This window comes from Mastigoproctus giganteus, chromosome 8 (assembly GCF_048544385.1).
Source record: "Mastigoproctus giganteus isolate SK-2022 chromosome 8, ASM4854438v1, whole genome shotgun sequence".
Taxonomy (NCBI): Eukaryota; Metazoa; Arthropoda; class Arachnida; order Uropygi; family Thelyphonidae; genus Mastigoproctus; species Mastigoproctus giganteus.
In genome coordinates this window covers 228,667,786-228,683,717 of record NC_143582.1, presented here as the reverse complement: position 1 = coordinate 228,683,717, position 15,932 = coordinate 228,667,786, and the positions used below count along the sequence as shown (strand labels likewise).

Below are 15,932 nucleotides of genomic sequence, written 5' to 3'. Positions count from 1 at the left end.
TCGAGACATGATGACAGATGGACTAAGAAAATAACAGAATGGTATCCAACAGGAGCTAGAAGAAAACCTGGAAGACAAAGGTGGAGATGGATAGATGAAATTCATGAGTGGGTAGTAAATGGATGGCCAGTGCTCAAAACAAAAGGAACTGGAAAGTTGCTGGAGAGGCCTTCATCCTGCAGTGGATTGAAAATGGCTGATGATGATGATGATGATATGCAGTACTTTGCATTTGTCACTGTAAAACTTCAGTTACCACTACTCAGCCCATTTGCCAAACTTATCTAGATCCAGTTGGAGTAGCATACTGTCTTTAATGTCATTAACAACTCTGTCAACCTATGTATCATCTGCAAACTTGGACAGTATGCATAATATACCTTCATCAATATTATTAATGAATACACAAAACAACAATGAGCCCACCGAACCCTGGGAAATTTTACTGATAACATTTGTCCACAAAGAGAAGTATCCATTGATTACCACTCTGTCATCTCCCGCTCAACCATTCCTTTATCCATTGTAGCAACTACCCTTAATGCCATACTGCTCTATTTAGTACAGCAGTCCTCCATATGCAACAGTATCAAAAGCTTTCCTGAAATCCAAGTGTATGATATCAAAATTATTTTTTGCATCCAGTTCCTTTGTGACCACATCACAGTGTCCAATCAAATTGGTCGGACAAGACCTCCTTTTAACAAACCAATGCTGTGTCTTAACTATTACTGCAGTCTTGTCTAGATGATCCTGCAATGCTTCTTTAACCAGTGATTCCATTATTTTCTCCACAACAGAAGTTAAACTAACAGGTCTATAGTTAATTGTGTCACCTTTTGAACCCCTTTGTGAATTGGGGATACATTTGCACATCTCCAGTCCACGGGGACTTCTCCTGAATCTAAGGATGCTGTCATAATTATGGCTAAGGGTTTACTTACTTCCCTCGCTGCCACCTTCAATATAACTGGATAGATTCCATCTGCCCCAAGTGCCTTTTTTATGTTTAACTTCAATTTCTGCTCCACATTGCTCTCCGTTATTACAAAATCATTTAGCTTCCTGTTAGTTTAGTAAACATCTGTCCTCCCCTTCCTTACAAAATTCCTTATGTGTGAATGTAGATGCAAAAAAATCATTCAGTTTGTCAGCTATCTGAGCAGGATCATGAACAGTCGAACCGCCAACATCAAATGGACCAATCTGATTCATCCCCTTCCTTCTAGAGTTTCCATAAGTAAAGAAGTCTTTGTTGTTTTTCTTTGCATCCCTTGCCAAGGATTTCTCATAATCAACCTTCGCTTGCCTAACCTCCTTTGACTTGATTACAGACTAGCTTATATCTTCTATAGGCTTCTGTGTCATGTGCTAATTTATATGTATCCCATGCATTTTTCTTCTCTGCCACGAGCTCATTAGTTCATCTGACATCCATTTACACCTAAATCTTGAATAGTATTTCTTGGTATGAAAAGCCTAGTAGCTTCTAAGGTTAATTCCCTGAAGGCCTCCCATTTAGAATTCACTGTTTTTAACATCATCAATTGATCCCACTATATAGAATTCAAAAACTACCTGAGACCACCGTATTAGTGAAGAATATTAGTAGTGGCAAATGATGCAAGAAAGGAAGCTTATAGAGCATCAGCAAAAAAAAAAAAATATATATATATATATATATATATCCACCTCACCTGCACATCCCCTCCAAGAATTTGTCTCGTTTTTCTTTAAATTTATTCAAACAACCCACTTCCACAACAACAGATGGAAGTTTGTTCCAACAATCTGCTACATGCTGGCTTGAATACAGGTGTCCCTGCAATCAGCAAATTGGAGGTAACATTCTTCTGTGGACCAAAAATAATGAAAAATGTTTTATAAACATGAATCTGGAATGCTTTGTTAACAAACTAGAGCTATTCTAAAAATTTCTCGGCAACAGTATGATAGAATTTTTTCAAAAATATTTTATGTTTTAAGGAAATTGGAATGGAGAATAAATATGCAAATGATTGTTTTATCACTACTCCACCCATTAATGCATACACATTGTTCCATACATTTCATGCTGCTAATTTGAGAGATCAGTATCAGTACTGTGTGCCTTTCTATAGTAGTTTGTGGTCAGAGATGTATACAAGCTCACCACTGTGTGATAAAGCACTTACAGAAAATTTTTAACGGCACTGAATCGAAGGTTTTGAATTGTTTGTTGTTGTTATTTGGTTTTTAGGAGCATTAGCAACTAAGGCCATATTGCTCCGTTGATATGTGGTGGTCATTCCCTGACCTTTCCGCATCCTCCGTTTTTGGTGAGCACGGGCTCAAACCCGGGTCTAATCAAGAAGCATGTGCTATGCACTGCTGCTCCTGCCCATCTGGCTACAGAGGTGCCATTTTGAACTGTTAAGTAGTTTATTGAATTTTGTGACCCACATTTATATAACTTTTTTTTCATTGGTTTATTCCATTGAGCACTTCATCTGATTTACTGTAACGATTTCAGGGACACCATGTATATTTTTCTCATCTTTATGTGCCTAGTCTGTTGAAAGTTGTTGCAGTCTTCAATCGCATCCAAGTTTGGGAAGATATCATTATATACAGTTACTGAGTTCAACTTTTTTTTCTTTTTTTTTTTTTTTATGAAAACCCCAAACACGAGAGGTACCTATAGTATTTAGTACCATGCTTGGGTTGGAGGTTGAGAAGACGAAAGAAGATATTTGTGGACATTAGACTCGAACTTCTGTAGACTTATTTTCAGGAAATACGTACAAAGGAAGGTTATTCCAGAAACCGGCAGTTCAATGAATAAATGAGGAAGATGAAAAGTTGGTTCTGTGAGTTTGAAGTTGGACAGTAAACGGATGTTGGCTGGTGGTGGCACATGTTCGGACTGTTTTGAAAGAGAGCAGGAATTATAGAAGCCAATTCAGAAGAACAGTGCCCATGGAAGTATCTGTAGAAAAGGCATGCAGCAGAAATAGTAAGTCTATCAGACAGCAAGTGGAGAGACTGTTAAAGAGAAGTCATAAATTAACCTAATTGCCCTCTTCTGAATGGAATCTAGAAACTGAGGGAGGCACCGCCCCAGATGTGGGAACAATATTCCATGGTAGGGTGGATTTGCGATTTGTACAGAATGAACAGCTGTTTGGGAGAAAAGTAATGGTGAGAGCGAAAGAGAAAACCAAGTTTTTTAGATGCAGAGGAAGCAATATTTGTAATGTGCTTGTGCCAAGAGAGATTAGATGTCAGGGTAATCCTCAAAAGAGATATATCATTTTACCTAGAAATTGGAGTGTCACTAAAGAAAACCATAGGAGCAGAAGAATCCTTTTTGCAAGATATAAGACAAACAGATAAATGGCTGTTTAAACAGATAAACTTCGATTAACCGGTGGCCCAAATAACCGGTATCCACTGTATTAAAGAAATGAAACCATTGGCAAAACTTTATCCACTAGAGAAGTTAAATTTAAGCTACCAAACAAAAGTTAAAAGTTTCTACCAAAATATCGATAACACTATCTGAATATTAAGCTGTAACTTTCCAAATATTTTACAAAATTTAAATTTACAAAACATTAAAGAATTTAAATCAAGGAAGTATTACAAAAATTAAACTGTTGACAAAACTTTTAACACTTAAAAAAAAGGAGGTTAAATTTAAGCTACCAAAATAAATTAAGCTTATAGCCCAAACCACTTAAGGTGATGTTTCAGGCATCTTACTGATACTCATCATCAGACCATACTGCTGTCCAGACAGCTACAAAAAGAAAGTTATAAAGTTCCCACAAAAGTTTGTCCAGTTCTTCCTTGAAATTATTCAAATTACCCACTTCCACACAATTGATGGAAGTTTGTTCCAACAATCAAACACTCACTAGTTGAAGGCAAAATTCCACACATTATTTTGAATGAGAAAGAGGAAGAATGATTGCTCGAACAAGCTTCTTTCTGTCATTGTGGAGGTTGGCTTGGGTGAATTTAGACAGAAACTGGACAGGTTTTTGGAGTGGATGGAGAAGAGAACGGGAAGTGTTTTTTTTTTTTTTTTTTTGCTGATGTTGATCTTGCATCATATGCCACTACTAATGACATTAATGCTAATGTCATTAGCACTGAGCTTGCTTAATCATTCAAAGCCTTAAACACTTCAATGAGATCACTTTACATGTGCCTAGTCTCCAGACACTGCAATTTGAAGAACTGAAGCCTTTCGCGGTAAAACTTTGGTAAGACCACTCTTGTTTCCCTGACCAATCTTGCTGCTCTTCTCAGCACTCGTTCCAGCAAATCTACACTTGTCCCAAAATGAGGCCTCCAGACATGTATGTAATACTCAAGATGCAGCCTAACCATTGCCTTGTACAATGGGATAATCACCTCCTTATCCCTGCTAGCAAAGTTCCTGTATATCAATGACAATGAAGTGTTTTAGCAGCACATCTGCACTACTCAAAAAACTTCATATTTGACTGCAAAATTATCCCACGGTCTTATTTCATTTCCAACAAGCCTGATTGTTGGAAATGAAAAAAATGTCTAAACTTAGACATTAAGCATGATATACCTTCAACAATATCATTAATAAATATAGGAAACAACAAAAATCAGCTCAGCACTAAACTCTAGGAGACTCCACGTGAAGAGAAGTGTTCATTAATAATCACTGCCTTCTTCCATTCAAATATTCCTTCATTCACATCTGTAACTTGTTTTGAATGCTGCACTGCTCCAATTTGTACAAGTATTTTATGTGCAACATTATGAAATCCAAGTAAATGATAAAAAAAATTACTTTTTGCATCATAGTATCCAATTAAATTGGTAAGACAAGACTGCCTCTTAACAAATCACAATCATCCAGTTTGCATCCAGTTCTGTTGTGACAACAGAACTGGATGCAAAGAATATTTGATATTGTATTTGACATTGTACTTTTATTTCTGCAACCTTTGATACTTTGTACCACACGTACAATTGCTGTAAAAATTGGAGAAATATGAGCATTATTGGAGCCATGTGGACATTAAGAGGTAAGTTGCTGCTATGGATAAAGGGATGACTGAATGATAAGAGACTGTGGCGATAAATGGCCACTCATGAGCTAATGTGATGAGTGCAGTTCCACAGAGGTCCTTAACGAGTGGAGCACCACAGGGGTCATTAAATAGAAACATCTACATTAGTATATTAACATTTATTAATGATACTGATTTAGATGTTTCAAGTTTAATATACAAAGATGTTTCAAGTTCACAGATGATACAAAGGTGGCACAGTGGTAAATGGTAGTAATCAGAGGAAGCTACTTTGAGAGTACAGTAAAACTTCTCCTAACAGACACCTCTCTTTGACGGACATCTCTCTACAACGGACATTTTCAAACTCCCCAACTCGCCTCTATTGGATTTAACGTGTTTTCAGCTTCTGTCTAGCGGACATTCTCTGTAACGGATGTGGACAGGCAATCTGCACTGTTTCGTTTAGATTAGCACTTAATTTGATCTCCCCATAATGGACAACGGGCGAGCTCACGGCCCTTTTTCTAGGAATGTTTCTTCCACGTATTGCCTCAATCGTGTGTTTATTTTCTATTTACGATTCTCTGAATTTTATCATGGTTTACATCGCGGTTCTAAACCCTTTTTCAAGAATTTTAAGGCACGTGTAAAACTTCTGATGAATTCGCTGTGCACGGGGGGGGGGGAGAATTTGGTCAGCCTTTTGTCTTTTGAGTTTCAGTTTTCAGTTTTGTTCAGTGTCGTGTGAAGTGCACAATGTCTTCTCATAAACATTTAATTTTAAAAGATAAAGTCGAACTCATTAATGCGTACGATCGGCAAAAAAATAGTGTTCGCAATCTCACTGCAAAATTCAAAATCGGGAAGACGCAGGTAAGCAACATCCTAAAGACAAAAAATGAACTGCTCAAACAATTTTGGCAACACGTAAATGATCAGGTTCAAAAATTATTCCCAAAAACTGTTGGACTTCAAATTGACAATGTTACGTATGAGTGGTTTTGTTGCGCATGTGCTAAAAAAATTCCCATTAATGGGCCTATTATTAGGGAAAAGCTTTGGAGGTTGCGAAATCTATGGGAATAAATGAGTTCAAAGCTTCTGTGGGATGGCTAGACAAGTTCAAAACTCGGCATAAAATTTCTTGGAAAACCGTACGTGGTGAAAGTGGATCCGTTGATACTGGGGTAGTAACAGAGTGGACCGTCAAATTGGAAGATTTATGTCGTGATTTTGAAGCTAAGGATATTTACAACTGTGACGAAACAGGGTTGTTTTTTAAAGCTCTTCCTGAAAAAACAATGAGTCTAAAAAACGAAAAGTGCCAGGGCGGAAAAATTCCTAAGGAACGCTTGACTGTACTAATGTGTACAAATATGCTGGGAGACTTTGAACAACCTCTTGTTATAGGAAAACCACAAACTCCTCGTTGTTTCAAGGGCATAAAGTTGAATCTTTTGGATGTTGACTGGAAGTCTAATAAAAAAGCGTGGATGACACGAGATATCATGAGCGAATGGATAAGTCACTTTAACCAAAACATGATTCGTCAAAACAGAAAAATTATTCTTTTCGTGGATAATGCTGGATTTCACCCGCACATTGAATTGTCCAACATTCAAATCATTTTTCTGCCACCAAACACAACTGCAGAGTGTCAGCCCTTGGATCAAGGGATGATAAAAAATTTTAAACTTCACTACAGAAAACGTGTTTTAAGACATCTCATTGCAAACATGAACGATGTAACATGTGCGAGTGACCTTGCAAAGAAAATCAGCATCCTAGATGCGATTCAATGGATTTCCTCTTCAGTAAACGCAATTAGAAAACAAACTGTCGTGAACTGTTTTGTAAAGTCTGGCTTCTCAAACGCAAAAATTGAAGTTGTGAACAGCAATGTGGAGCACCAAGAAGAACAAGGACTTCAACATGTATTGATAATGTACAATACTTCCGCTACAAGTGATCCTGGCTACAAAGATATAGACCCAAACCTCGCTACAGAAGATGGTGCTCTTGATATCAACGACATTATCATCGATATTTTTCAAGAAGTTCCTCTCAAGGATGAAGAAATGGAAGGAGGTCATTCTGTCGAAGTACATATTAACAACGAACCACCGATGAATATAGAAGAAACGGTCATACAAATCAATCACTTAAAAATGTTTTTCGCCGCTGAAGAAGATACTGAAGGACTTTTGATGGTTTCTTCACTCCAAACAAATGTTGAAAACAAAATTATCAGCTGGAAGAAAGTGCAGAAGAAAATAAGTGATTACTGTATGTATTTTTCTTAAGATAAAGTCATAATATGCATAGCACAATTGTATGTATATTATTTGGGCTTGGCACACCCAGGGTCCTGAGCTGGATATCATCATTCTTCTCTTTCTTGGTGATTCCCTTCTACTTCTCTCTCTCAGGATAACTCAGATTTTTTTTTTGATTTTTTTTTTTTTTGCTGGTGCAGCATAAGCCGCAGGCTTCCTTGCACCATATAGCTAATAATAATAATAATAATTTACAAAAATATTGTGCAAAATCTGTATATAATTTAATTTAATTTTACATTAAACGTTTAACGATTTTTCTTTACCTCTTGTGTATGTAATTGTATATTATTTACAAAAATAATGTTCAAAATCTGTATATGTTTTAATTTAATTTTACATTAAACGTATAACGATTTTTCTTTCTTTCTCTCCCTCAGACTTCTTCTTAGCGGACACCTCTCTCTAACGGACACATTCTCGTTCCTCATGGCTGTCCGTTAAAGGGAAGTTTCACTGTATATAGATAAACTAAGCAGATGGGTTGGAAAATGGCAAAGGAGGTTAAACAGTAATAATTTTTTTTATTTTAATTAATTATTATTTTGGTGGCAGAAAACTCAAGGTAGTTGACAAAGAAAAAGACCTACATATGATTATGGAGACTGATATGACCAGAGCAAATAGGCTGCTAAAGCAGCTTATGGGATTCTGTCAATGATATATACAGAAACTTTGCCAGTAGGTACAAAGAGGTGATCATCCTGTTGTATATGGCAATAGTTTGGCTATATCTGAAATACTGCATAGAGATTTGGAAACCTAATTTCAGGAAGAACATAGAACTGTTGGACAGGGTGCAGAGAAGAGCAATGAGATTAGTTGGAGGGACAAAAGGATATTCTTACTAGAGGAGATTAGAGTTAATTGAACTGGTGGTAACCACTATAGTGTATAAGGCTTTCAAAGGGTTAAATAAACTAAATTCTTCACTTCAAACTAAAGGCAACTTGAGCCTTTTTTAGTTGAAATACACATTGGGGCATAAATTCAAATTGGAAAAAATGGTTACAGAATAAGTGACAGAATCTCAGTTATCGGTTGATTCAACTACTGCTCATCTCAGATGCCCAAATTATTCGTTCTATGATTCCTTTCGCCCTAAAGGTGGTACTTGTGCATATGTCTGTTCTGATATTCCCTGTCAGAGACTTGGCAATTTGGAATCTCCTCTCTTCGATCTTCTCTGGCTTAAAATATCTCTACCTCATTGTGTCAAATTCATCTGTTGTCTCTACCGTTCTCCCAACTCCACTAATCACTTGGAGCCCTTTGACTTCCTCTCTTTGCAACTCGACTTTCTCCAGTCAAACTTTCCTAACAGTGAGGTAATTTTCCTTGGTGATTTTAACATTCACAACTCCAGTTGGCTTCCATTTTCTAGTCACAACGACCCAGCTGGTCAAGATGCTGAGGCTTTTGCAATTACTAATGACCTTGCAGAGATTGTTCATTTACCAACAAGAATAAGGCCGCCGTAGCCTAGTTGTCAGGCGCGCGGGTGCACGTGCCTTGAGTGACCGGGGTTCAAGCCCGTGACTGCTGAATACGGTACTGTTTCTTGTATTCTGTCTATCTTGTGAACTCCTCTGACCGTTTGGTCGTCCCAGAGTATAAACAGAAAATTTAATTTAATTTAAATACCGAACAATCCTAATCATACTGCCAACACGCTTGATCTTTTTCTCACAAACAACCCTTCTCAGTACACAGTCGAAGTGAAAGGTCCTTTAGGCACTTCAGATCACAATTTGGTGATTGTCTCTTCTCCAATGGAGCCTTTATCTCATGGCTATTCCCAACCTCGTGTTGTTTGGCATTACAAGAATGCAAAATGGGATGACCTGCAAGACTTCTTTTCTTCTTTTCCTTGGTCGGATTACTGTTTCAAAACTTCTGATGTCAACGTTTGCTCAGATTGTGTCAGTGAAATTATTCTTGCAGGAATGGAATCCTTTATCCCACACTCCACGTTAAAATCTCGTCCTTTATCTAAACCTTGGTTGTTTGTTGTTTATTTGGTTTTTAGGAGCATTAGCAACTAAGGCCATATTGCTGCAGGATATGCGGTGGTCATTCCCTGAACTTTCCGCATCCTCCGTATTTGGTGGTGACGGGCTCGAACCCCGGTCTAATCAAGAAGCGTGTGCTATGCACTGCTGCTCCTTCCCACCTGGCTACGGAGGCGCCTCTAAGCCTTGGTTTTCCAATAAATGTGCTAAGGCTGTTCAAGAGAAGAACATTGCATATCATAATTGGCTTGTTTCTAATTCTTCAGTTTCATTTTCTGCCTACACCAAAGCTCGCAACAATTGTAAAGCAGTTATTAATCAGTCCAAACTAGAGTTTGAACAGGCTACGAGTAGAAAACTTGCTTCTTGCCCTAATGGTAGCCAAGCATTCCGGTCTCTTGCCAAAGCTATTGCCGCAACTTTTGCCCATCTCTGCTCCCACCTCTGTCCAAACCAGATGGTTCTGTTGTCACTTCACCCAAGGATAAAGCTGACCTGCTAGCATCCCATTTTTCTTCCAACTCATGTATTAATGATCTTGGTAAAACATCTCCCACCATTCCCAACACACACCATTCAATGCCTCCTGTGGTCTTCCATCAAAAGGATGTCAGAAGGATTTTGACAAATCTTCATGCTAAGAAAGCTCCAGGTCCCGATGGTATTTCTCCACTTGTTCTCAAAACCTGTGCTCCTGAACTTACTCCTATTCTTTGCCGCCTTTTTCACTTTCTTATTCCAAAGGTGTTTTTCCTTCTGTTTGGAAATTTGCTCATATCCAGCCAGTTCCTAAAAAGTGTGACAAATCCCTCTCATCCAATTATCGTCCCATTGCAATTACTTCTACTCTTTCTAAAGTAATCGAGAAATCAATTAACCGCCAACTCTTAAACTACCTAGAAACCTTCCATCTAATCAATGATCGCCAGTATGGATTCAGTCAGTGTCGATCCACTGGTGATATTCTGGCTTACGTTACCCATTTATGGACTAATTCAATGGAAAGGTTTTGGTGAAATACAAGTAGCTACTCTTGACATCTCAAAGGCTTTCGATCGTGTTTAGCATAAGTCTTCTAAACAAGCTTCCATCTTATGGTTTACCAACTGTTTTTTGTAATTGGTTATCTAGTTTTCTCCCTGATTGCTCACTGAGGGTGATGGTAGATGACTCTCTGTCTTCTAATTTCTCCACTAATGCCAGTGTCCCCCAAGGTTTAGTTCTTTCCCCCACTCTTTTCCTCTTGTATATTAATGACCTTCTTCCATTGACTCGAAATCCTATCCATAGTTTTGCCGATGATAGCACATTGCATTCCACTTTCCATTTTGAGACACCCTGCCATGCTCAATCAGCTTCAACTTTTCGAAAATCTGCTACCAATTTCTTAAATGCCAATCTTCAGGTAATTCTCCAGTGGGGTAAAGACAATTTAGTTGATTTCAACCCTTCTAAAACTCAGTCTTTTCTTATATCTTGCAAAAAGGATTCTTCTGCTCCTATGCTTATCTTTGGTGGCATTCCAATTTCTAGGCAAGATGATATATCTCTTTTGCGGATTACCCTGATTTCTAATCTCTTTTGGCATAAGCACATTACAAATAGTGATTCCTCTGCATCTAAAAAAGTTGGTTTTCTCTTTCGCTCTTGGTGTTACTTCTCTTCCAAACAGCTGTTCACTCTGAACAAATCGCAAATCCGCCCTACCATGGAATATTGTTCCCACATCTGGGGCGGTGTCCCCAAAACCTCTCTCAGGCTTCTAGATTCCATTCAGAAGAGGGCAGTTAGGTTAATTAATGACTCCTCTCTAACAGAGTCTCTCCACTCGCTATTTCACAGACATACTGTTTATGCTGAATGCCTTTTCTACAGATACTTCCATAGGCTCTGTTCTTCTGAATTGGCATCTATGATTTCCACTCTCTCTTTCAAAACAGTCTGAACATGTGCCAACATCCATTTGCTCTCCCACTTCAAACTCACAGAACCAACTTTTCATCTTCCTCATTTATTTATTCAACTGCCATTTCCTGGAACATCCTTCCTTCATACGTATTTCCTGAAAATTAGTCTACAGAAGTTCAAATCCAATGTCAACAAATATCTTCTTTCGTCTTCTCAACCTCCAACCCAAGCACGGTACTAAGTACTATAGATTCTAATACCTCTTGTGTTTGGGGTTTCATTTAAAAAAAAAAAGAAAAAGAAGTGAGTAAATTTGCATTCAGTCAATGGGTAATTAATCAACTGCTGAAATAATCTTCCACCGGCATTATGGAGGTGGACAGTTTGGGTTGATCAAATTATTGGAAGGGAATGAGAAAATTAGGGTTTTTTTTTTTTTTTTTTTTTTTGAACTGGTGCTACGCAAGCTTTTCCAACAAAGTGTAAGGTATTACACCTGGGAAACAGTAATCCCAAAAAAACTTATTCACTTGGTGTAGTTCAACTAAACCCAGTACTGGAGGAAAGGGACTTGGGTGTTACGATACGGTCAGACATGAAATTCTCTGAGCATTGTAAACAGGTTGCAAGGAAAGCCCATGGTGTCCTATCGATGATCTATCGAACTTTTGCAAGTAGAGATAGGGACGTGATAATCCCATTATATAAGGCTTATGTTAGACCACACTTGGAATACTGTGTTCAAGCATGGAGACCGAACCTAACGAAAGACATCGAGCTTCTTGAAAGGGTGCAAAGACGGGTAACTCGTCTGGTGAGATCGGCAAAAGGGCATCCTTATGAAGAAAGACTTCGAATATGTGGGTTGCAGAGTTTGGAAACTAGACACCTTAGAGGAGATTTGATTGAGGTGTTTAAGGCTCTGAGAGGCATCAGTAAAATGAATGAGGACAAAATTTTCAAGATTATAAATGATGCTAGAACTAGGGGACATAAATTCAAGTTACGGGGGAAATGTTTAGATTGGACTGCAGGAAGTTTTATTTTAGCCAGCGAGTTATAAATTACTGTAATAAGTTGCCTTCATGGGTGGTAGAGGCCGACAGTTTGGGGAAATTCAAAGGTCATCTGGATAGTACTTTCGGGTAAGAGAAGCGCATAGGATGATAGGTTTAATTTCCTTTTTATTTATTTTTTATTTATTAATTATTATTATTTAGTTATTTTTTTTTTATTTTTTTTTTTTTTGTTTTTATCATTGTTTTGTTCCGAATTTTTTTTTTTTTGGCTGGTACAGCATAAGCCATAGGCTTTCTTGCACCATGCGGCCGTTACTAATACTAATTATTTTCTTTCTTGCATGATACAATACCAATTAGCATTAGTAGAGGCATATGATGCAAGAAAGCAAGCTTATACAGCATCAGCCAAAAAAAAAAAAAAAACCTTCCCATTTCACCGAACCATTCCAAATGTTTGTCTAGTTCCTTTTTGAATTTATTTAAGCTGCCACAAGGCTGGCACAGGCTATCAGGACCCTTGCCTAGGGCTCCAAAAACAGAAGAACAATGAGGCAAAAAAATATATATATCTTCAGTAAAAGGCGCCGAAAAATTATTCTGCCTGGGGCATGGAAATACCTTGGTCCGGCACTGGTTAATCAGATACAAACCACTGGTTTCTTTGCATACAAACCACTTGAATTGTGCCTTCTTAACAGAGTTTATAAATGTTTTTACCTGTGAAGGAAAGTTGCCACAGCAACTTGAAGGGTCAGTTGATGACAGGAGATTGTAAGGTTCCGTGGTGATGTTAGAGCCAGATAGCGATCTGTTCTGGGTGATGTAGCCCTCCATCGACCTTGGCCAGCTCTTCTTGTAATGATTCCTCTCTCTCAAAACTGCTTCCATAGTGGCAAAATGAGACTGCGCGATACATTTAGCCAACATACCACCTCCGCCTCGACTTCCTGGCTTCAAATCGTGCAGCAGCCTGCTATCTCAAAGACTTATAAGCGACAATGACTTACCATCCCGAGCCCTGGAGATGTTGCTATCGTACTGATAAACAAACAAAAAAAAAAAAAAAAAACTGGGAATGAAGTAATGTGTTTGCTACCTTTGTTTTTATACACATGAATGATAATGTGCGGCTCTAAGGTGAGAGATCGATTTCTGTTGGATACTGTTGCTGTATAAGCCCGCTCTCCTGCATCACGTGCCTCCACTAATGCTAATACTTGGAATTTTTAATAATATCAATATTGATATTATACCAAATGTATATGATTAGGCTAGAAAACTGTAAATCAAAAATATACATATGGGATAGGTAGGCATTCACACAAAAATGAGCAAAAAATCATATATTTTGACAAGCTTCTTTTTGAAAAATATAGATAAATATTAACTTAGCTGTATGCAAAAGTTATTACATTGCAAAAAAAAAAAAAAAAAAAATTACAATAATCAAGCTCAAATGCACACTCTCCACAAAAAAAGGAACTTTGATGTTTGCAAATCTTCTAAGCACTATCTCGATTTGATCTATTTTCCCTACTTATTTGAAAAATTATAAGAAAACTAAAACGCATGGGATAAATTTTACACATGCACAACAAGTGTTTATGTAGGAGTAGTTGGGGCAACTCAAAAATTTTTCTCAGCACATTACAGATGGAATCATTCTTGACTGGTAATAAAGGGTACGAGAGTTGGTGCAAGTTTTGAGGTTGACTGTTTAAGACTCGCTGACTAATTTTTACTATAGTGCAGGTGTTTCCAAGTGAAAGAAACCATCATAAATCAACTATTTCAGATAATGTTGTTGAATTTCTCTTTACATTATAAGCACTAACAGTGAAGTTCAGAAATTTTTCAGTTTCACAGTATATTACTGACTAAAATATGAAAAAGCAGATCAGGGTTTGACACTACAAAATGCAGTCTCTCCACCGACTACAATGAAAAAAAAAATCAACAAACCTAACATTAGATTATCTTGTCTCACCAAATAACATTAATTAATTTCATTGAGGCAATTAAAACAAAAGTAACCTGGAAAATAATGGGAAGTATAAATCATTAAAAAAAAAAAGTGAGAAATAGAAATCAGTACATTACTTAATTTCTGAGGAAAACATTCTACATAAATCTGAATATCATTAAACTATGATAATATATTTAAGATGTTTAATTGTATGTCACATTTTTAATTATTTACAAAGTTTCAATATAGCAATATTTTTGATTAATAATTTATCAAAGTAATTATTTTTAATTTAAAAAATAATAATAAATAAATAAAACACTTACAGACCTAACTATGCGGAATGATCACATTAACTGTTGTACTAAACGTAAACTAACCTTCATGCCAAAGTATTCCAGAAGAAAAAAAAAAAAAAAAGACTTAAGAAAAATATATAATAAAGTCAATTTATCAGTTTTGTTTGCAATGCTGTTTTAAGTACTTCATTAATTGCTAGACCAAATGAAGCTAAAAATTCACCCAAGTCAGCATCGGTTATTTCCGCTCCTTGTGATGCAGAATCATGCTAGTCTCGTAGATTAATCTTCCAGTTAGAGGAATTTAACTGGCTATAAACAAAAAACTAGATATCAGCCTCGAAACATAATTTCTGAGTTATTGAGACACTCGGGACTTCCATAAAAAGTGGAGTAACCCTTTTAGTGTATGTAATTATGTGCTCACATCAACTACAAGGTCAAGGGAGAATAATGTCAAGAAGGCTTAATCGAATCACTTTAGGTGACCAACGACAATGCTAACTTAAAACGGCATGTTAGATCCTGCAACTCCTCTCAGAGTTTGAAGAACAGCAATTTCTTCGATGCTGTTCCTAAGGCTATCTAACGTTCATATAAAAAGTCCATTGATCGATGAGACAGACTGACCCACCCACCCACCTGTCCCTTAACAGTAACTTTTTAGTGGTGATTAATGAGAATATAAGTAATTAAGCCAAGCTAAAAATAAGTGTTACTTACGTTCGATTTCTTCTTACAAAACTATTCACGAAAAAAGTAACCACAACTTATTCTTCCTTAACTCAAACAGAAGCCCCAAACTCAGTGATTCACTAACCCACTCACTTTGATAGAGGGAAGCCCCGCTGACGTCAAAACCACTTCCGATAAGCTACTCAACAAACGGAAAATAAAACTGGACCAAAACACAACCTGGGAACGATACATTTTTAATATCAAATTTTTAAAACAATATTATTTTATTATTACTTATATGTATATCGCCTTTAGATTTTAAACATAACTTACTACATTCCGCTTGTGTAGTATACAACGTTTTTCATTTTGAATTTTGCAATGGTATGGATTCAGTGTTAGAGAATTATCCTTACAATAGAACGTCTCAAACCCGGATACTTCGAGGAATGACCCATGACGGATCTTGAATTTTTTCCTGGTCATATTATAGTCATAAAAAACCCCACACAAATATTGCATTTCTATACGGCAACTGATTATTGTTAGTTAATGGTGTTTTAGGCGAATCAGTCACTCAGACACAAAAATATTCTCTGTAAATTGCATGTGCTCTGTGATCGATTTTCCTATTTCCTGGATGAAATTCCCCAGTTTTTGGGAGAAAAA

The 15,932-nt window shown here is 37.1% G+C and overlaps 1 protein-coding gene across 3 annotated transcripts in view; it reads right to left on the bottom strand.

The window, feature by feature from the left end:
• lic (dual specificity mitogen-activated protein kinase kinase lic) overlaps positions 1 to 15,680 on the bottom strand; it is a 120,275-nt gene extending 104,595 nt beyond the window's left edge. The window contains exon 1 of one of the 3 annotated variants that reach the window (XM_090380540.1): positions 15,597 to 15,680. The gene's annotated coding sequence lies outside the window, so the exon portion shown is untranslated. Of the gene's footprint in view, positions 1 to 1,697; positions 1,730 to 15,308; positions 15,418 to 15,596 lie in introns of those variants that run through there. The other 2 variants (XM_090380539.1, XM_090380541.1) reach the window with 2 other exon arrangements.
• Positions 15,681 to 15,932: the final 252 nt, after the last annotated feature.